The sequence below is a fragment of the Myxine glutinosa genome, chromosome 3 (assembly GCF_964187855.1).
Source record: "Myxine glutinosa chromosome 3, kmMyxGlut1.1, whole genome shotgun sequence".
NCBI lineage: Eukaryota > Metazoa > Chordata > Myxini > Myxiniformes > Myxinidae > Myxine > Myxine glutinosa.
The window spans coordinates 152,011,015-152,035,102 of NC_136263.1; positions in this window are offsets into that span (position 1 = coordinate 152,011,015).

Sequence of the window (24,088 nt, forward strand, 5' to 3'; positions counted from 1 at the left end):
AGTGAACAAAGTCATACAAGGCATACACCCAGTGGTACCAAATGCGGAAGGCCTTATGACATCTATCCCACCGGACGCAACACATTTTACCGTTATTGACCTATGCTCTGCCTTTTTCTCCGTACCTATTGCACCTGAGTCACAATACTTGTTCGCCTTCACCTTTAGAGGGCGCCAGTTCACCTGGACGGTGCTACCCCAAGGGTTCTCCGACAGCCCCACCCTGTTCTCCCGAGCGTTGCACCGCGATTTGGCAGACGTGAAACTAGAGGGGGGATCGGTGTTGTTGCAATACATTGACGACTTGTTGATTTGTTCCCCTTCCAAGGAAGCCTGTGAAGGGGACTCCATGGCCCTGCTAAGAGCCTTGGCGGCCAAGGGCCACAAAGTGGGACGGAGAAAGCTCCAATTTGTACGGAAGGTAGTAACCTATTTGGGTCATGCCATTTCACACGGGAAGCGAGAACTGCATGCTGGACGGGTGACCGCCATCATGGAATCGCCATGGCCAAGCACGCAACGACAGATGTTGCGCTTCCTAGGTATGACGGGTTACTGCCGCTCTTGGATAATTGACTACGCGCTACTTGCTAAACCGCTGTACGAAGCCACCAGAATAGGAGAACCGAACTACTTGGTTTGGACGGACGAATTGATGCGCTGTTTCGAGGGGCTGAAAAAGGCCTTGGTAACGGCACCAACTTTAGGACTCCCCGATTATGCGAAACCATTCACCCTTTACACTCATGCAGTAAGGGGTTTTGCTCAGTCCGTTTTGACACAGACTCATGGAGATAAGGAACGACCGGTAGCCTACTTTAGCAAAAACCTAGAACCGGTCGAGCAAGGGTTTCCGGTGTGCCTGCAAGCCGTGGCAGCGGCTAGGTACGCAGTGGAAAGGACAGCGGACATTGTGATGGGGCACCCGGTAACGCTACAGGTGCCACACTGCGTCACTTCACTGTTACTACAGCGGACAACACAACACTTGTCTACCACTAGATTAATGCAAAACGAAACAGCACTGATTACGGCCGCCAACGTCACCATTAAACGTTGCACTACACTCAACCCGGCCTCACTGATGCCCACCCCAGAGGAGGGCGAACCCCACGTATGTGTCGATGTAGTACAGCAAGTCTCCACGGTACGTCCGGACTTGAAGGACGTTCCCCTCGACAACCCCGATCGTGTGTACTACGTCGACGGATCAGCTAAACGCGGATGGGATGGCTCTTTGCTATCCGGATACGCGGTGTGTTCAGATAATGAGACGGTAGAAAGCGGGCGCCTTCCGCCCACATTTTCCGCCCAGCAGGCGGAGCTGTGTGCCTTGACTAGAGCATGCAGCTTGGCGGCAGACCTTGCCATCAACATTTATACAGATTCAGCCTACGCGCACGGGGTAGTTCACGACAAAGGGGCAATCTGGAAGATGCGAGGCTTTCTCACATCTGCGGGTTCGGTCATAAAGAACGGCGAACTGGTTGAAGGGCTACTCCGAAGCATCTTGCTTCCCCGCGCTGTCGCGGTAATTAAATGTCGCGGCCACCAAAAGACAGACTCTGACGTCACCCGAGGCAACGCCAGAGCGGACGCAGCGGCAGGAAAAGCGGCCAACCAACAAATAGGACGGAACATGCCGATGGTAACGCGAGCAAAGGGGGCACACACGCAGACTGCCAACGTACCGACCTCAGGACCAACCCCCTCCTCGAAAAATGGGTGCACCATCATCACCGCCTCACCGACTAATGAGGACGTTATAAAACTTCAAAACGCAGCAACAGCAGCCGAACACGATGACTGGGTAAAACGAGGGGCCACACGCCCCGGACCAAATGAGATGTGGACCCTTCACGGAAAACCAATAGCACCCAAGGAACTACTGCCTTGGCTGGCACGTATGGGACATCAAAATGGCCATGTGTGCCAGAGGGGGGTGATGGAACAGATAAACTATACCTGGGCGGCACCGGGACTGTCGCGAATCACATCAGAGGTGTGCCGGTCATGCGTGGTTTGCCAACAACACAACAGGGGGGCACCACCAAGGCACCCACATAATGCGGGCCATCCCCGACCAATCGGGCCCTTCTGTCATGTCCAGTTCGATTTTATAAACATGGAACCGAGTATGTCGTTCCGCTATGTCCTGGTAATCGTGGACATGTTCACAAAATGGGTCGAGGCCTATCCATGCGTTAAGTCAGATGCCCCGACAGTAGCCAAGCACCTCGTGCGGGATTTCATGTGCAGATTCGGCATCCCTCAGAAAATTTCGTCAGACAAAGGGGGCCACTTCACGGGAGAGGTGATTAAGGGTATCCTAAAGGCACTGGGTGTGAAACAATCTTTCCATTGCGCTTATCACCCACAATCAGCGGGACTTGTGGAACGCACCAACGGGACTTTGAAACTCAAGGTAGCCAAGATCTGTGCAGATACAGGTTTGAAGTGGCCGGAAGCACTCCCGCTGGCGTTAATGAGTATTCGTTCCACCCCGGGCCGCACCACGGGTCTTTCCCCCCACGAGATATTAATGGGACGACCTATGAGTTTGCCTGTTTCGGCCCCGATGGACCTGTCCAAATTTGATTTGCCTGTGATGGATGACATGCTTTTAAAGTTTTGCAGAGGATTGTCCAATGTGGCGCGCAGCATCCACGCCCGAGTACGAGAGGCGTTGCCTGAACCAACAAGCCACGCCATCCACGACTTCCAGACCGGCGATTACGTGCTCGTAAAACACTTCACCCGCAAGAACGCCTTGGAACCAAGGTGGAAGGGACCAGTCCAGGTGTTGCTGACTACACCAACGGCTGTCTTTTGCGAGGGCAAGACCTCGTGGATCCACGCCACGCACTGTAAGTTGGCCATACAAGCACCAGACACTACACCACAGCAACCACAGTAAGGATGGGCCTAATCATAGGTACGATACTATTGATAGCGACAGCAGCTAGGGGAAGCTCCGATTACAATAGATGCGAAAACAAAACCCGACACCTCACCGTAACATGGGGACAAAGAGTATCACTACCATGTTTCGAACAGAAAGCCCTGCACACAAATTGGGTAAGCGTAAGATGGCTAGCACTGTCGGCAGGGCCTGGACGCGTTGGCATTGTACTACGAAAGCAACGAGAGTTCCGGGAAAACGGGCAAGCTAGCATTAAGACCTTGGCCCAACCAGGATACAAATGGGGAACCCCTGATTTTAAGCTACAAACACGCACACGCCTAGAGGAAGGCATGACTATGCAGATCCAGTGCAGCATCTGGACCCCTGGCGCGGCCAGTGGCGAGACTAAATACACACCATGCATCGAATACATACTCACGCCGCAACCCCAGGACAAGGCCCCAAAGAAGGGTGAAAACACATATTGGAAAGTGGCAAGAGAGGTGGCGACAATTCAAAATAGGACACACTGCTGGTTGTGCATGCACTTTCCCCAAGCAGGCACCACAGGAATACACATGATAGTGCTACCTCTGTCCCTCAATGACCTTTGCTCACAACCTATCGATTCCCCATGTTTAGTCACCACGCTGGAAAGAGAAGGGGTTGGCAACGGCAAGAGTTGCAATCGACAATTTAATTATCGCCCTTCAATGATTGCCCATGTGGCCGAGAGGCCTGCCCCCGTCTGGGTCAAACCACAGAAAGGGATGGTCTGCCTCCAGGGTTCCGGCCACTTGCTTATGGGAGAATCAGAATGCGCCTACACTCTCCCCGGGAAGCTGGGACAAGGGAGCGCTGGGATTACACTACGAATAGTACTGCAAGATAAACACAACCACAACATAACGGCTATAACATTCTCTAGGGGGGTTAGTAGGATTAATGGGGTGATAAAGGGACTCCAGTGCTTATCCACCCACCTGGTCCCACCCCATGGGACAATGTTTATATGCGGCGACAAGGCTTACCCCTATTTACCAAATAATTGGGGGGGGCACATGTTATCTTGGTTCAGTCCTTCCTGACGTTGAGATACTGGATGAGCTAGACCCAAAGTCCTTGGACAGGCGACATAAGAGGTCAGTCATGAACGAAGATGGAACCACTAAACTACACGGGAGCCTATGGGAAAAGGTGTTAGGTTTCTTCTTCCCAGGTGCGGGCACAGCCATGAACAGCTTCCGGATAGATAAATTGGCTTTGGCCCTAGAAAAGGTGGCAAACGACACCGCTACGGCTCATGACATACTATTGGACACGGTAGTTCACATGCGTACAATGGTGATGCAGAATCGGGTGGCTTTGGACATGCTCCTGGCAGAGAAAGGAGGGGTATGCGGAATAATAGAGGGAAAATGTTGCACTTACATACCTGATCCATCCGAAGGAGTGTCAGCCGCAATAGTGAGACTAAGGGAAACTAGCCACGCCCTGACGATCGATCGGATCGCGCGCGAGAACTCTTATAAATTTAGCTGGCTCACTGACTGGTTCCGGGGATGGACAGGCACTATAGTGAAGTGGTTATTGACCGCACTGGCCGTGATAATCGGGGTAGTAATTTGGGGGGCACTAATGAAATCTTTAGTCCTCCTCTGTATGAGAAAGTACTTTACAGGATGGAAAATGAAGAAGCCGCCGACAACGACTATGGTTCTGACCACAGAGGCCGTCGACCTGAATGGGTCCTTCAACAAGGCAGATGTGACCGGCGCTTCAGAAGATTGTATTGATTTTTGTGATGACTGTGATACTTGTGTTGAAAATCCCTTGTGGGAACTGGCTGCTGCCTGTATTGATGTTTGTGATGACTGTGATACTTGTGTTGTAAACCCCTTGCGTGTACTGGCTAACGCCTCTTATGTATTACAAGCTCACAGCTGTACACCTCCTTCCGACCCAACTATGGATCTGATTGCGACGCTGGGTCTGGCAGTCGAGGGACCCAATGTGGATATCCTAGACCCGCAAGCCGACCAGGCGTCCATGGGAGACTTTGACATAAAGGAAGTCCCTCTCTTTGCTTCAAATGTTTCGGATCTCTTTGCTTCAAGTGATTCGGATTTTAACGCTCTGTACCCTGACCAGGAACATGAGACACAAGATACTGACAACATTATGTATTCCCCAGAACAGCAGCACGTGAGAGATCTCATGGGCATGATCGTTGATTAACTTCGAAGATCTGTAAGGACCGCGTCTGCAAAGGGTGGGGGGAGCAAGTTCCGCAGGGGAGGTGACGGGCCCCCTGGCGGGGCAGAACCTCATCTGGACCAGACGCCTTCGTTGTGGATCCGAAACGTTAATGGACTTTCATGTTCTGAGCCCTCAGGTTCCAAGCACGCACCACACGACACGTTCCCCAAATGCAAGGGCGAGGCGCTATGGGCGCACGGTATGCCCTTGGGAGATACCCGCATTACACGATTGTCTTTCAATAAAGCCTGATGCGGCATGTTGTCTCTTGAGATACTTTGTCTCGACGAGACAAGAGGAAGGTTAATTGTCAGGTAGCTGATTTGTTACTGCATAAGCTCTGTTATAAATGTTGTTTGACTGATTTATTACTGCATAAGCTCTGTTATAAATGTTGTTTGAAAACGTTATTTCATAGTTAATAAAAAGGTTTTCGCTTTGCCATAGTTTAAAATGAGAAAATACTCGCTTCATCTGTGCAGAACAGATGGCTTCGTTGTATACGTGCGTTCTTTACAGGCCAGATAGCCTAGTCGTAAAACACTCTCCTTGATCCTCAAACGGCGCCTCGAGCCGCGGGCAGGAAGGCGGATTATATATGTGTGAAATGTGAACCTTACGTAGGATGCTTGAATTGTAGACATAGACCTTTTTTGATAGGCTGTTAAAACATTAACTATATTTTGTATAATCAAAGTGACGCTTGAGTTACGATAAATATGCTCTGGATTTAAGTTTAAATGAGAAAGTGAGCTGAAAGGTACATTCAACACCTGGAACTCATCAGAACGCCCTCATACATTTTATGGCCTTATCAGGACCAGGAATGCAATCCCCCTTCAGTGAGTTATATTTCCTGTCACCTCGGAGCCTTGAAAACACATCTGGTCCGGATCCTAACGGTGCGTGCTTCACTCCTCCAAGACGAAAGGACGGATGACGGTGGGGAACATGGCCCACTGGGGATGACGGTGGGAGGACCCTTTGCCAGTTCCTTTGTCCTCCCGGACTCTAGCGGAGATTCTCTGATAAAGCGTGCCACTATATAAATGAACTTCGAATCGACGTGACCTTAGGAAGGTTGACATGGCATGATGTTCCTTCATGCTGTAGACGTCTTCGTTTTCCTCCCAGCTGTGTAATTGGTATTTAATAAAAGTTTGTCATTCTCAAATCTGTTGGTGGAATTCTGTTACGATCAAGGAGTCCCTCCCGACATATATATATATATATATATGTATATATATATGTATATATATATATATATCTATATATCTATATATATATATATATATATATATATATATATATATATATATATATATATATATATATATATATATATATATATATATGTATATATATATATATGTATGTATATATATATATATATATATATATATATATATATATATATATATATATATATATATATATATATATATATACATACACACACACACACACACACTTGAGTGGGGTATGCTTACACATTGTAAGCAATAACAAACCATGCTTCATACTGTAGCGGATCTCGCCGCCGGCCTTCTCCCCTTACCAAGGGGGGATTAGTCCCCTTGTCTTTGACTGGCCGACGGGACCCGGGACCTATGACGTCCTTCCCGGACAGCGCGAAATAGGGTCGTAGGACTAGAATCACTATTACCTAATTACTCGCGCTGCCCTGAAATGAGGAAATAAGCCCCGCACGAATCACGCATGCTGAGACGCCGAGCGGTGTGTACACGCGATCCGTGCCGTTTATATGGTGACCCCGGTTCTAGCGATCTCGTTCATACCACGCTTAGCCAATGGAGAAATCACACAGGTGATCGAATTGGGAAGAAAGGAATAACAAGATTTATTTACACTGGTGTTGGCTTAGTGGTTAGGGTGCCGGCTTGGGATCCTAGGATCCTGGGTTCGAATCCTGGTCGATCGCTGAATTAACGCCAGGGGGTTTGACTCAGCCTGTCATCCTTCCGAGGTCGGCAAATTGAGTACTAGCTTGCTGGGATGAATGATCACGGTGTGTACCCCGATTTAGAATAGGGACACCGTATCCCTGCACATCGTAAGAGGCGACCAAGGGTTGGCGTCAGGAAGGGCATCCAGCCATAAAAACATTGCCTCAAATAGGGCACCATGATTGTCATGGGGCCCGCAAGGCTAACCCCTGCTCTAGCAGGGAAAAATGGCCTTAAAACGATCATTCATTCATTCATTCATTCATTCATTCATTTACACTATTTACAATGGTTCAGAAAAGAGGACACAGTGCAGCCTTAAAAACAGTCTTAACTTAATCCCCAGGACAAACGGGCCTGTCTCACACACAGACACACTCACACGGGGTTTGCAGCTGCAGGATGATGTTCACCACGTCCCGGGATGGCTCTCTTGCAGCTCCCTCTGGCTCGTCCTGGGCAGATGGTAAGTAGAGGGGCAGGAGCTCTCCGCGTGTCATTTGGCACACATGCGATAATACGGGGCGAACAGTAGGGTCTGGGCTCTGGCGATTGGCGGTTAACACTGGCGGCTATTGCCGCATTCACTCGCGTGGCTGAATAGGCGATATTCGCCACCGGCGCGTCTGGCTGCCTTTCCTCCGGCGCGTATGTTATACTGAGATATAGTGCAATGCCTCCAAAGCGAGCGCTGTGAATCACGTTCTTCACAGTCCTCTTGATTAACAAGTGCCCTCACGTGCGCTCTCTCCTTGCGAGTCCTGACCGAGTCCTTCTCTGCGAGTCCTGGCCGAGTCCTGTTCAAGGGCTTTGTGCAAAGACTTTTATAGGCACGCCCCGCGAACCTTCTAGCACTTACCAGACGCGCCTTACCACGCCCTATCATGCCATGCCCTTAGAGCCCTGGTTGGCTGGTGGCCCTTACCGTCATTGCCTCTGACGCGCTGCCTTGACGCCGCCCCACCCCGACCTCGCTCTCCTCCTTCTCAGGCATACCTCGTGTTACTCGACTAGTGAGCGAACAAAGGGCAGCAAAATGCTGCTGGCAGCCAAAGCATAACAAACTGAGCGGGTCAGCCAAATGGGGCGCGGGATCAATTATGCCCATAGAGGTGGAATTGGAGGGTGGACGCAAAATGAAAGGACCTAAACTCATGTCTTTACACAACGCAGATATTACTAGGGGAAATGGCCTATACTTACACATACTATGACATAACTAATACTCTAAGGTGGCCTACGTGTTGCTCGTGGACTAACTATGGGGGGCAACCCTTTAACCTTTAATGACCAATATGTGCAAATCTCAAAACCGTAGCAATACGTAAATACATAATAAATAGAAGCTTTATTATTATAGGCAAGCATCATGGACCTGCTGCTAGGTTTTAGGTTTTTATTTTATTTTAAGGATGCGTTTACTGCTCGTATGTACATTTTCATTGACATTTTTATTTCACAGTATACAGTTTATTGACATATCAAAGGATAGCACACTGAGCAGTAAAATAATTTTAAATTCTTTATTATTCGCCTGACGTTTCGAGAGCAAACTAGTTATCTTCCTCAGAGGCGTTGAGTGTGGTGTGGTGGTGAAAATGTTAAGTTCCGTTGGGGATGGTTCACGTCATGGATTGGTCAAAGTCCTTTGTATGTGGGATGTAAGTTGATGTATCGGTTGATGGTTGTACAAAGCACTACGCAATGCAATAAATTACTACGTCAAAAACGACAGAGTCGTTTGAATGCAGGGAAGCCCTGTGATTGGCAAGGACTTGGACAAATCCATGACGTAAACAGTCCACCAAGTTAAGTCTGAATAGATCTATAACTTTTTAAGATATCCTGCTCATAGACAAACAGACAGACAAACGGACAGGGGTGAAAAGATAACCTTCGTCTACCATTTGTGGCGGAGGTAACAAATGAGTGGAGTTGAGCAGTTACTCTGGATTTTGGGAGTTCCACCAGACCGTAGTTCATGCTGGACCGTGTGTGCCCTGCAGAAACCAAGGGGAAGAGGCGTGGTGGTAGGACAAAGCACAAGCATAGAAGAGCAGAGGGTGCAAATTCAGAAAGGAGGCGGTACTAGACAGAGAGACCACCAACCTGTCTGCGATGTGAAAGTGATAGACCTGTAGACTCGGCTTCATCTTGGTAGATTCCAATGATCTTGAAAGCCTTGGTTTCCACAGTGGTAAGCTGAGCATGGTGTGAGGCAGGGGAGCCAGCCCAGAGGGGAGCAGAACTCCATCGAGCTACGTATTAAGGCTTTGTAGATGGATAAGAGTTCAGGTGTGAGAAAGAACAGCTTTGTACAATGGAGGAGGCCCCCTCGGTGACTGGCTGTGGAGGACAACTTAAAGTGTGGTTTTCCCAAGAAAGATCATGGTTAGTGACACTCAAAGTTTGAGTGACCGAACATCAAAAGGATTGTTAAGAATGTAGATGGGAGGGTTAAGAATGTAGATGGGAGGGTTAAGAATGTAGATGGGAGGGTATGTTCTCGATCAATTTCGCAGGTAACGCACCTCAAATTTCAAAGAATTTTTAAAAATTTTAAACGTGATTTTTCACGGATTGGATTATGACATGGATGGATTATGTGGATGGATTATGACAAAACTTGGTGTATGATTTGGGTAGGTGACAAAAACAAGCCGATTTCAGGTGTGGATGGTTCAGGTGTGGATGCAGATCCGGCCTCTCAGTGGGATAGGATACAAAACATAAATTGTTCCACCAGGAAGGATGTATGTGCTCTACCGAAGTGCCATTCTAGTTCATCCTTTCTCTCGCCTGTGGAACCAACTTCCAAATTTTCACTTTTGTCCTTCCTGAGAATTTCCTTTTATATCCTCCTTGTCCACTCTGTGCATCCTCCCCTATCACACATTATTCCCCACATCCCATATATCTCCAAGTCCCCTCTATTTTTGTTCCTCACAATGCTGTTGGTGTGTTTCCCCACTGTCTTTCTGTTGTTCCTCTTGTTATATTGTATTAAATGCTGATCCTTTCTACGTTATTTAGTCCTGTACTTGGCCTGTGGACCCGTTTGCAAAATGCTGTTGGGGGGGATTTTTCACTTCAACTTAGTCAATGGGTTCCTAGACATGAAAAATCACCGAGGTGCTTGTCCGCCACGCCGCCACGAATGACGCTGTGGCCAAATCAAATATGGCTGCCGTCGGCCATGATAAAAATCTAAATATTTTGGTTTTTAGAGTATATATACTTGTAATACCTCTAAATTCGACAGATTTTGGTATATGGAATTCATTTCTGATATTGTTTTGACGATTTGGGGTCATTTTGACCTTGAAAGGTCATGGTCAAGGTCATTTTGTTACACCGACGACCTTGGCCATAACTTGGCTCTGTCTAGCAATAGAAGCAGGTGTAATATCTCTAATTCAACTAATTCTGACACGTAGAATTCAATTCTGATATTGCTCTGCTCCGAGGTTCTGGCCCGGATGACGCACTGATTGAGTGTGCCGTATTCGGACCTGACCTGATAGAGTCGGTGTTGAATGGCAGCCATTATGTTCGGGCTCTCACTGGGATGCTGATTGTGGAAGACCTGATCCGGTCGCTCCAGTGGCAGATGTTCTGGCATAACAAGGACAAAACTGAATATCCAGTTCTGGTGCAAGTACAGGCACTGCAAACTACACTAGGTGTAAACCAACGTTGCCCAGAGCAGTTTGATGCCCTGGTTAGACAAGTGAAGAAGTTACATAAGGACTTTCGTGAGTTTTAGAAGGAGTGCGAGGCCAAGTCTGAGCTCTGCCAATTCTTTGGGGTTTGGCTGCAGTTTGTAACCGTCGTCAAGAACGCTGTAGTCTCTGACAGAGAAGCAAACTGGAATCTACTCGTGGCTACAGTCGAGGATTCTATGCCGATCTATGCAGAATGTGACTGCATCAACTACCTGCGTTATGGCTCATGGTATCTTGAACAAATCAAGGTTTTGGAGTTCGCACATCCTGAGCTTTACCGGCGCTTCTCTATGGGCCAGTGGGTTGTTCGTGATCGCCCAGGCTAGTTCTGTTCTGTCGATGGCGACATGAAGGTCGAATAGACCATCCAGCGAGTGTTGAAGGGTCCTGGAGGTCACTATGTGGTGGGAGCCACACGCAATTCCAGTGCTGTGGCAGAGTTCGAGCTCTTGTTCCACGAGATTGGGTCTATCACCAATCTCCTCAACATTCTCACCACCAACCACCCCATGAACCACACAGAATGCCATCTCCAGCATGCACTGGGTAACACTCGCCATGTCACATTCAACCAGAACGTTGCAAGGCTGCTGGACTTTGTGTTAGAGCGGCAGAATCCATATTCGGTAACGGTCAATGTGCCCGTGCCACTGCACAACCTGCTCACAAAGCTGGCTCTTGACCGAGAGGTGGCTGCGCGCCTGCTCAAGTGTATCGAGAATGGTGAACGTGTCTACCGCACATACAGGCGGGAGAGGTTAGTCGAGAAGACCAAAAAAATAAGCACAACTATATCAAAGTGGAAGCTGCCCGGGTTCACCGATCAACCACTGAAGACACCATCAACCATTCTGAAGGAAAAGAAGGACTTCTCATCCAAGGATGTGGCAGAGGCACAGAAAAGCATGGACATTGCTAAGGAGCAGGGCATGGACCTCAGGCAGATATTTGCTCACAATGTGCTCTTAGTGTCTCCACTGTTCACCGGTGACCTTCCTGCTCAGGTCAACAAGTCAGTACTTGTTGGGGAGATTGAACCTGGACTGGACCTCACCCAATGGAGTCAGAAGTCTACTCTTGCCACTCATGTTGTGGTAGACTTCATGTCTAAGATGCGGCAGATGCCACTAGCACAATTCCCTAATCTGGGTGCTGTTATCGACGCCATTATCGCCTCAGCATCATGCATCTGCCAAGAGTGAGTGTTCATCCATCTCGTACTTGACTCCTACATTGAAATGTCTCTAAAGGAAGGGGAGCGAATGCGGCGTAATGACTCTAGAACAGGCATCGACATTATTGGCATGATCAGAGACACACGCATCCCTCAGCAAATTGACAAGTTCTGGGCATCTCAGGAAAACAAGATGAATCTCCAGCTGCTGGTTCGAGATATTGTGTACAATCGAGCCTATGGCAATGCTACTGTCATCACCAGCTCGGTTGTCTCTGACAATGAGGTGCTTTCAGCAAAAGTGGCTGGTGGTGAAGAGATCCCTGACTTGTTGAACTGGATCGAGGAGGCAGACGCCAGGCTGGTGGTGCATGTGGAGTGGGCTGTTCGTGTGAAACAGTGCAAGAGAGTTGTCATAGTCTCCAACGACACCTACACCTTTGCATTAATGCTACACTACACCCCATACCTCCAAGCGCTCAGGTTGAAGGAGATGTGGCAGCAGTATGACACTGGTGAAAAGCAGCGCATGCTTCCACTACATCAAGCAGTTTCTCAACTTGGAGTACCACTGGCCAAGATAGTGATCAAGGCGCATATATTGACCGGAGACGACTGCATGAGCAAGGTGGGGACCAAACACGCAGCTATGGCCTGTGACCCAGTACAGTATCTGACAAATTTTGGAGAGGCGGACACCTTGTTAGAGCAAGATGCAGCACTAGCAGAGAAGTTCTTGGTACGGGTCTGGGCAGGGGCCAGGTCAACTACAACTGCTGAGACGTTCGACCAGCTGAGGGTAGAAAATTATACCAGTGCCAGTACGGGAATTGATGCTCTGCCTCCTACGAGTAGTGTGATCGGAGGCCACATCCGTCGAGGAGCCTTTCTGGTGCACAGGGCATGTCAATTGCTTGCGAAACCCGACGAACGCGAGGCAAGACTAGAACCAGTGGGACATGGATGGGAGGAGCACTTCGGTACACTTCTGCCATCAAAATGCCTGAAGCCCTTGCCACAAAGTCTGCTAACAATATGCAAATGTGCAGGCAAGTGCGACACTCGAAGCTGTGGGTGCCGTTCTGCTGGAGTTCTGTGCGTCATATTCTGCCATGGAAAGACGGATAACTCTTCGTGTAAAAACCTGCAATTGAAAGACTAACTTGAATGCGTACATGATATGGTGCGCTTTGAGAGAATTTGTTATGGGATTTTGTGTTATGCTTTTATTTGTGTCTCGCTTTATTCACAGTCTGATTTGCTATTTTCAACACCCAATAAAAATCTTAGACAACCTTAATGAGTTGTTGAAAAATTACATTGACCTTGATATTTCAAGGTCAAGATGCCTTCCTATCCAGAATACAATATCAGAATTGAATTCTACATGTCAGAATTAGTTGAATTAGAGATATTACACCTGTTTCTATTGCAAGACAGAGCCAAGTTACGGCCAAGGTCGTTGGTGTAACAAAATGACCTCGACCATGATCTTTCAAGGTCAAGATGACCCCAAATCGTCAAAACAATATAAGAAATGAAAACCATATACCAAAATCTGTCGAATTAGAGGTATTAAAAGTATTGTTACGGTCCGCGGTTAAGGATGTTATGTTTGCCGAGCGGAGGCACCGCGACCTACCAGTTACCCCGATTAACCCTTCCCGAACGTTGGCCGTATCGCGCCACAGATATTCAATAGGGAAAAGACAAAAGCGACACGGATGTGAAGAAGAAGGAGGAGACGAAAAGGTTGGCAAATACTACTAAATTTATTTACTATTTACAGGCTCAAAATAACCAAGGAGAAGGAAAGATAAGAAAATAATATACTGAAGGACGGACCAGAAGGACACAGTGAAAATCGCTAGCTTATACGAGTTTAATTAACTACCCAGGGACAAAACAAACAGAACAAACTCACGTACACCAAAAGGATGGAAATTGCAGGCAGGAATGACAGGAGGTGGGTGGCTGGAGGAAGGCACGGAGCTGGCTGGAGCTTGATCCCGCACGGGACGTCGGGCTGGACCTCGACGGCCGCCGATGCCACCGATCCTGTCGTGTGCGCGGGGTAATGGGTCGGAGCTGCTTGGTGGAGCCAAGCCAACGCTGCTGGTGGGGGGTCTGGCGTGACGGGTTCTCTCTCCCTCTCTCACTAACTCCAGGACTCTTTCTCTCTTGCTTAGTCCAATCACTCCTCACCACCGACAACTCAACGCAACCACTGACCACCACTGACGACTAACCCCCGCTCTGACCAAAACCACACAACTCAGCTCTTCGCAACTTCTTGCACGCGCGCCTTTATAGCGCCTCCGGCGATTAAGCCGCCGGCTTTTTGGACATGCCCATCGGGGTGCTCACCTCGGCCCTGGTTGGTCGCGCGACCCTCTGGCTCCGCCCTTAATGATGACGGGCGGGCACGCCTTTCTTCCCCGACCCGAGCACCTGTTCAATGGTGGTTTTGGAGCGAAAACAACCCACAGCTGTAACAAACTGGCAAACTGCCCAGTGCAGTTGGCAATGGAGACTTGGAGGGGATGTAACTGGAAATTGAGGCTTGGCAATGGAAGTTTTGGGAGTGGGAATGGGGAATGAAAGGAATCTATCTATTTCACTTGGTGCAATGGAGTGTCATTTTAATGGAAGACAAAGCCTTAACCTGATACACAGAATAAGGATATAAGCTACTGAACAAGGGTATTATAGTGTCCTTCAATGTATACTTTATGGAATTAACTACCGGAACGCCCTTTGACCTTTACACAACACTGGAGGCAGGAGGGTCCAGAATAAAGCAATAATTCACAACAATTTACGATACAATACAACACAATAAAAAACACACAATCCTCATATCCGCAACAGTATATATACTCTAAAAACCAAAATATTTAGATTTTTATCATGACCGACGGCAGCCATATTTGATTTCGCCACAACGTCATTCGTGGTGGCGTGGCGGACAAGCACCCCGGTGATTTTACATGTCTAGGAACCCATTGACTAAGTTGAAATGAAAAATCCCCCCAACACCATTTTGCAAACGGGTCCATAGGCCAAGTCCAATATTATTGGTCCTCCATGAGCCTTGACGTGGATAAAAAAAATTTTTATCACAAATTTCATTCATGATAATATTAGTCCCCTATCGGTGTACACCGGAGGGGACTATAGGTTTGCACGCCGTCCCTCCGTCCGTCAGTCCGTCAGTCCGTCACGCAAAGAACAGTTTTCTGGACTTTTTTCTAAACGCTTAATCCTAATGATTTCAAACTTGGCACATGGTTTCCTTATGATAGGTTACAGGTCAGGTTCGAACTTCACGACGTTTCGATCATTTTTAACAAAGTTATGGCACTTTGAACTTGGGGAATTCTGATAATTCTGATGATCCTTAAATCAGTGCCATTTTAAGTTTTAATTTCCTTTAAAAACCAATTTCTCTGCAATAATTGGACCGATTGAGATCAAATTGGCACCATAGGGGGGACTCGGTCTGTTTAATATTTTAATGGTAATTATGACGTCACAGGTCACGTGGTTCGGCCGCCATATTGTTTTTTGTGAAAACACGAAAACCCCTTTTTCTCTGCAACGGCTGAACAGATCGAGGCCAAACTTTGCAGGCAGAATCGCATACCCATGACGAACAAAAAGGTCAGCAAGCATGACGTCATGTGTCACATGGTTTCAGAGTTATGACGTTTTTAAGCATGAACCTTTAAAACCGAGCCCCTCCCTCATTTTTGATCCAATCGAGCGGAAACTTCACAGATCTGTTCAGCATGTCAAGCTACTAAAATTTCCTTTTGGAATTTGCAATAGGGCACGTGGTTTGGCAGAGCTCGTTAATTAAACGAAAATATTTTAAAAATGGATATCTCTTGTTTATTCAAGAGTTCTCCTCAAGCCGCACCGCGCGCCCTCAGCCTCGTCTCGCGAACGTCAACAGCGCGACACATCGTGCGCTTTCCGGAGGGGAGGAGCCAAGCCGAGCAACATATATATACACATCGATCATTGATCGTGAAACGGAAAATATAATAAATTACTGATATTTAGCGACTCGAAAGGTTCTTTATCAACAACTTATTTTCTCGTGCTTCTGCTGACCTGTCTGCAAGGTGTATAAATCGATGTCCCGAGTTCGAATCACAGGTGAGCCCGTCCTGAGGTAATTAGCGATTGGGAACGATTCAGAACCTGTGGATAAATAACCCTTGGAAAATTACCCAACAGTTTTCCGGACGACAGACTGCCGGTAGGGGACATGTATTGCAGCGCAATACTCAGAATGCTTGTTTATCAAGAAGCTGAGATGCCATACTTGCTGTTTTGTCACTACATGCATATCTCATAAAGTTTTTGGTCCTCCATGAGCCTTGACGTTGGATTAAAAAAAAAATTATCACAAATTTAATTCATCATATTATTTATCAAGAAGCTGATGCCAAACTTGCTATTTTGTCACTAATTGCATATCTCAAAGAATTAACCTTTATTTGGTGGAAGAATAACTGTTTTCCAGCATCGCCAACTTACTTTTATGCGGGTGTCTTCTGATACCTCAGGGAGATGGATGTCCCTGCCTTGCATAATCCCAGGTCACCTGTGGACAAGGTGTAGTACCTGTCAGCCCCCTTACCAGGGTAACGGTCCGCAGCCATGCGGTTTAAATGGCAGATGGCTCTGCACATCTGGTGGATGAGAGTCCAGTCGACTCCAACAGCACGGGCGGAAGAGGATGAATTCCCCCCAACAACATGCAGAGAGACGGAGAGGAGTGGCGACACCCCGTCCATACCACACACTTACCCGTGTGTACCAGCCATAGAAAGGCAATATGATGGCAAACGCCGTCATTGCCCCAGGAGACTCGAATGCATCACTTTTACTGACTCCCTTTCTTTCTGTTTTCCCAAGTACTGTTCATTCGCACTCATTTGTCTCAGTTTGCTCAGATCTGTAGATCCCTGCTCCTTAACTGTCCAGCCCACTCTTACCTCCAGGCCTGCAATGCATCTCCATCTCACACTTGATCACACATTAATCAGTAACCATTTTAAACTTGTGCAGCTAAAACTTCCCAAACAGCAAGACAACCAGGCATGATGCAATTAATGATTCCAAATCCTGTCTCCGGTGTAGTTGCCCAGTATTCTCTTGGATAAGACATTTGTTAATATGGGGATGCTCAGATAAAGGAGCTGACTCTTTGGTCAAGTTGGTGAATACTTGTTTCTTTATCCACTGACTGGTGTGGGTTTGATTCCCATGTTTGCTCACTCTTGTTGACCTGCACTTGGCATGTGCTGCAAGTTTGCCAACAAGCTCTTCATATGAGTTGAGGGAAGCTGTCACCCTTCAATGGATTGAAATAGGCTGGTTTATAATATAGCGCAGGTAAATTTATTAATAGCTATAAAGGTGCTCATAACCAGGCATCTTTTTCTTTCCAGATCATTGCTCATTATCTTTCATAAATAAAAATGATGAAGCATGTCAATCATGTGCATTGAAAAGCAAATTTTGAGTTTGAAAATGAATGCAGTTCTTCAAACCTCTGGTGCTCTGTATGATCTTATGGGACTCTCGCGCAAAGCTTTACAGGCAAGATGTCACAAGAGAAATACTGTACTATAACAAAAGATGATATTAGATTGAAAAGGCAAAAGGGCAGAAGTAGATGCTCCAATTATGAAAACATAATGCAGCATTTAGCTGTAATGCAACATTGATCACAGTTCCAGGAATGCTCAAACCAAAAAACAAAATTCACCACTAAATGTGGGATGGAGACAAATGAATGGGAAAGAAGAAACCACGGAAAATGATAAACTAGACAATGGGGAAGGTGGAAAGGAAAACTCTGTGAGACAATTAACAGAAAAGGTCAAATTTGGTGCAATAAATTATTTAACACAAACAATAAAGCGGTGTTTTACCTTCAAAATCTTTTAAAACAATAGCATAGCAAGGTATACCAATGGTGTTCCATATTGCTCTTATCCGCTTGAGTTAACTGCTGAAAAAAATATGGAGACCAAATCCGATATGAAACAATGCAGAGGATCGCAATGCAAAGCAATTGGAAGTTAATTATAATAACCCAAATTAAAGAAGAAGAAAAAAAGCAAGTAATGCGCACAATATAGCCTAATATATACACTTGGGGGAGCATATGAGTGAGCGGCACGAAGGGGATCAGAGTTGCAACTCCTTTGACAGAAGCCAAATGCAATACAACTTCATACTACAGTGAGAATTTACAGCTTCCGTTGCCTCATTAATCATGCATAATAACCCCACATCATTAATCATGTGCAGAACACGTGACAACGAACTAATACAAAGGATGTATGTGTGCAAAGTGCCCATGTGATTCACCTCTTTTTACTAGTCCTTTGCAATCACTTCACATCAGCCCAAATGCCTCCAGTGATGAGAATTTAGCATCACAACCTGTTTCACAATAAAGTCCCTATCCCCAGTACTGTACTTTGGAATGAAGAGCTGTCAGAGACAGTTTGCATGATGACATTAGTGACAAAAATGTAACATGAGCATTGCTTTTGCAAATTGAAAGCCCTCTCTTTTTCTGAGATCATCAAAAAGGAAAGAAGTCTCTATTCTTCACCTGTCAGATGAAGCAAAAAAAAAAAAAGCCAACAACTGCTCAATCACTCACATTGTGGTTCATCAACGTGTGTGCCATCCCTCGGATGGATCTTAAACTGGGTGACTATCTGTCAGCATTAGTTGGTGGAGGTTAAAGGTGTCCTTTGTGAAGAGTAAGTGAACTATTGCCGCACCCTGAACAAATTCCTCATTCCTGTTTTTACCTACAGGGGAAACTGCATCAGTGGCACAGCTGCACAAAAGCAAATGATGATACCGGCAGTAAAGTGCTGCATACAAAAGAGGAAGAATCACGTATTTTTAATTCCATAAACTTCACGAGTCATCATATGTAATTTGGTAACACGTTTATTCTTTCCAGACTTCTTTCCAAGAGACAAGACAGCTTAAGGATAAGTATGCTACCTCTGTGCCATGTACACACACACACACACACACACACACACACACACACACACACACACACACACACACACACACACACACACACACACACACACACACACACGCATCTTACTCTGTGTACATAATTAGATTTTGAGAAATAAAAGACAAATTGGCCCTTTCTTCGTTTCTTCGACTATTGTGAGAATCGCATTCCGAATCCACCTTGAACATCCCTCATAAGTCGAAGTCAAGCATCCATATAAAATATTTATAATCTTTATACAACGAATCCTCCCAATCTACACAACTGCTACAACATACACTGCAAAAATTCACCATTTATCTCCTATTTTAACAAATGTAAACATAAGGTTTAGTTGTAGTTGAGCTTTGTTTACTTGTACTCCAAGATGGCGGATCGCAAATGTGGTGATGTCACATGCACACCCTCTGTTTTGAAGTATATTGCAGAGAATATTTCAAACAAAGGCAAAATTTGATGACGAAATAAACTGCAATAGGCTGATCGTCCTGCAATGCGTTGTGGACTGAAAAACACATTTTAACATAATACGGTGATTCTTTTAATCAGGCTTGTTTTAACTGAGGATAATGACTGTACATGGGTTGCTGACTTGCTGTGTTGTCATGATTTACACCAATCATAGTGTAATATGTATGCATGTACGTATATACATATGTGTATGTGTGTGTATATATATACATATATATATATATTGTTACGGATCGCGGTTTAGATGTTATGATGGGCCGAGCGGATGGTCCAACCGCGACCGTTACAGGATCCCCAATTGGCCCGACTCCCCCAACGTTGACCGGATCGCACCACAGATATTCAATCGGGAAACCTCTAAAGCGACCGAAAGAGAAGGAAGAGAGAAGAAGACAGAGTACGGAGGAAGAACAGATTTATTATACACACACAAGCAAAAAGAAGGAGCGACCAAAGTTATTTACAAGCAATGGATGGAAGAAGCAGTCACACAGTGAATCGTTAACTTATACTATTCAATTTACTTAACCCCAGGACAACATTCAAGACAGACGACGTTCACACTTACACGGGGGAAATTGCAGGCAGGAATGGCGGAGGTGGGTTGCTGGAGAGGGAGGCAGGGTCAGGTCCCTGCAACCGGCAGGGCTGGAGGTAGCAGCTCCCAATTCTTCGCGTTTTTGGCGGGAAAACCCTCGGTCGCATCGACGCTGCTGATGCTGTGGACGTCACGCGCTGGCTCGGTCACACCTGCTCCTCTCCTTCTGGTGGAGCCATCTCCCTCCTCTCAGCGCGTCTCTCCAAAGCTTGTTTCCTCTCCAAGTATCTCTCCTTTTTGGTTTGGAGCGTCTCTCATCTCTCATCTCACAGCTCACAGCTCATCTCTCATGTCCTCTCTCATGTCATCTCCCGAAGCAGTCCCTTCCAGTCGCTTTTATTACTCGGGGCGGAATCAAGCCGCCGGCTGCGAGGGCACGCCTACCGGGTCGCTAACCGCGGTGCTGGTTGGCTGTTAGGGCTGTCCGATTCCTCCTTTGATCATTACGACGTGCCACACCTGTGAGTTGGCGGCTCCTACCCCCCTCTTCTCCGAGATGAGCACATGGGCAATGGCGGCTTGCGGGATTGAACACCACTCGCACCGCTTTTGAAAGGAACTTTGGAGAGCGGAGATGATTGGGGAAATTGAAAGGGGCCTACGCTTATTTCGTTTGATACAATGCAGAGTCAATCTAGTGGGAAACACATATTTAGCCTACATAGAATAAGGAAATAAACTATTTAAAAAGATATATCGTGGCCTGTGTGTAAGTTTCATGGAATTAACTAGGAGGACGGCTGCGACCATTATTTACATTACGAGGGTGTTACACACAACAAAACCATACTTTTCACATTCGTTACACTTTCTCCAAAATTGTTACACTTCTCAAAACCGTTACCCTTCTCAAAACCGTTACACTTCTCAAATTCGTTACACTGCACCCTCCTTTCTTCAGGCCCGTGCTCGGGCCTACAAAACTTTAACTTAGTGTGACACGTAGCTGTAATTCCCTCTACAATTAACTTGACCCTGAGTGTGACAATCTTAAAACACAAATAAGTATGTCCCCCTATTGCATTGCACCCTGTCTAACAGACTCAAGCCCACAGCTAACCGAATTACGGAATTGTTCTCAAACTATACATTTACGGTGGGGAGCATTATTTACAGTGACGTTATTTCTTATTTACAACGCAACCCAGGACCTGTGTTTTTTTTGTGTTTTTTTAGGGAACAAGAAAAAGAAATTCCTGTTGGGAGGGAGGAGACAGCACGCATTGCATCGATGCACCAGTACCAATACCACCAAAGCACCCAAAAGCACCAAAAGCACCACAAAGCACCACTCGGTGCACAGTCACCACGGTTCATAATAAACACAACAAAACAACTGGTGGTGGTCTTCTCTTTCTCTGCTGGGCCGATGTTCTTCCCGACGTCTTCTGGCTTCATGCGGCCTACTTGGAAATAATAAAAAGCACAACTTGTGTTCATTTTTATTTAGGGCCTCAGGGGCCAACTAAGGGTGGTCCACCTGTTTGGCATAGGTGCCACCTTACCGAGGTCCGCAAGCAAGATTCCCTGGCCACTATGGCCGGTCTCCAACAGAGGTGCCCTGCCCCAGAACCTGGGGTCCATCAAGTGGTACTTGGCCGCAGAACAGCGGTCCATAAAGTGGTACATCAACGCAATGCATGCTGGTTCTGGGAATCTCGTGCGCACAATGGCCACCTCACGCACGCTCCCCTCGGCACCCAATGGCGCACAGGTCCTCAAGTGGGAGACAAAAGGGGGGAAGGCAAATGAGCGAGGGGTAAGGTCACAAGGGTACATGTCAATAAAGGCAATGCAGGGTGAAGTGCGTACGGAGAGCGAAGTGAGAAAAACTCGTCCCTACCGTACGTCACCCCCCCTGTCACCTACACTACCCTTGCCCTTACCCCATATTTACAACAATTTACACCTTTACAAATCCGTCGCTACTGTCACGTCTTCCCCTTATTTCCCCTACCAAATTCGTCTCCACAATCCCACTATCCAAAATTTGCCATCACCCAATTCGTCATCAATCCTCATAAGGAGGAAGAGATGGAACATCAAGCACAATGTCACACCCACGTCATGATGCGTCTCACAATCCAAACAAAACATTTGCATCAAAAATAATTAAACATGGCATGGTGTGGAGTACCTGTCACCTCAGGCGAGTGGATGCAGATGGTGCAAGGAGATCCTTCATCCTAACTATCCTCTAAATGATTTTAACACACTTTACACTACCCGGGGTCTTTCCCTGCCAATCCATTGGCCAACTTACACTATGGGTTCTAAAAACCAATTCCCATTGACCAAACTGTGGTGCTTCTCAATTTGGGGTCTCACTCCCCCGATTCATCTCCCGGTGCCCTCGCACAATTTCTGGGCTGTGACGTGTAGCTCTCCCAGCAGGTCTACCCACCTGCACACCTCCACCACTGTAGTTGCCACCCGAGCTTACCTAGCTCCTTACCTAACCTATCTAATTTGGGAAGGCCCCTCCTGGCTCTGTCACCCCTTGGTGCCCTCTGGCACTGGGCTACCCGGGTCCGTCCTCCGGATCCTCGGGCCCCATCCACAACTACCGGCTCCCAGAGCCCACCTGCGGCCTCACCTGGCCGACATCCTCACAGTGGTGGAGTGCCCAAACCAACTACACACACTAACAGGCTACACGCCCAGCCATTTCCACAACACTAATGCACCCATCCAATCACCATTCTTCCACCCGCACCACAGATGCCAATATCCAACCACAATTTACCTATACCCTCTACCTAACACTTACACTACCCGCCCCGGGTATTCGTGATGGGGGTCCACTCTTCCCCCATTCACACCTTCGCACCATCCACTCCACTCCACAATTTCCACCATACTCACTCCACGACCATCCATTCCAATACTCCATACCATTTATTCCATACACCTGTCCTCCATTCACCTGTCGTTGCACACCTGTGCCCTCACACCTGGTGCCACCTGCACCCTCCTTTCTTCCTGGACCATTTGGTCAGCACAACACGCAATCACCACTACTCCCTCATAGACTGCTCCATTCACCTGTTCAGTTGCACACCTGTGCAATCACACCTGTTCAATCCTCAAACACACGGCATCATCTCATCTAACTACTCCCCTCTGAAACTTGCGCTTCCCAGTCGTCCCTTTAAACTATTGCGCTCCCACGTCATTATCATCCATACTAATCTACCTGCGTCCCCACTACAGGTATCCTTGTCACTAACTAACCTTAACGTCACCTAATGTCATCTTCGCTAGATCCCTACACACAATATCCTAACCCACCCGGGCTAGTTTTCACTGCCATACACCCCATAAGCTAGTGCTCCTTTGCCCCCCTCGTTGTGAGGGATGACAGAGTTGCCATCCCACCACATCGGGGAGGTCCCACTATCAATTTTGCTCGTCCAAATTCCAACCAATTCAAAAATTTTCCATTTACTGCCAATTCTACCCACTATCATAAATTTCGTATCAAATCACTATCACTATCACTATCACCATCATCACAGTCCACTATATCCTAGCCTCGGTGCGTCGTGACATCATTAAACTCGGTTCGTAAAGCCGAGCAATGAATTCGGGTGGTTTGGTTGCCTGCAGGTTGAATCCGTCCGGCTTTCGGTTCAAGGGAGGTGGTTTGGTTGGGCCGAGATTCCACGCACCATCTCGGCGCGGCACCTTGCGGTCCCGGGCCCGATGGCTCAATCTCCCCCGGTCGGAACCCCGTCCCCACGAGGGGGCACCGTTCCGCCTCCTCCCACTCGCCCTTGAACCGGACCGGTCGCCTCGCCCGACAAAGCCCGGACTCGACCGTGCGGGGCGGGGCCAAGCCCGAATCGGCAACGACGCTTCGAAGAGAAGCGACGCAGCATCGACCCGCGCCGGGCCTCGCACCCAACAAAGCA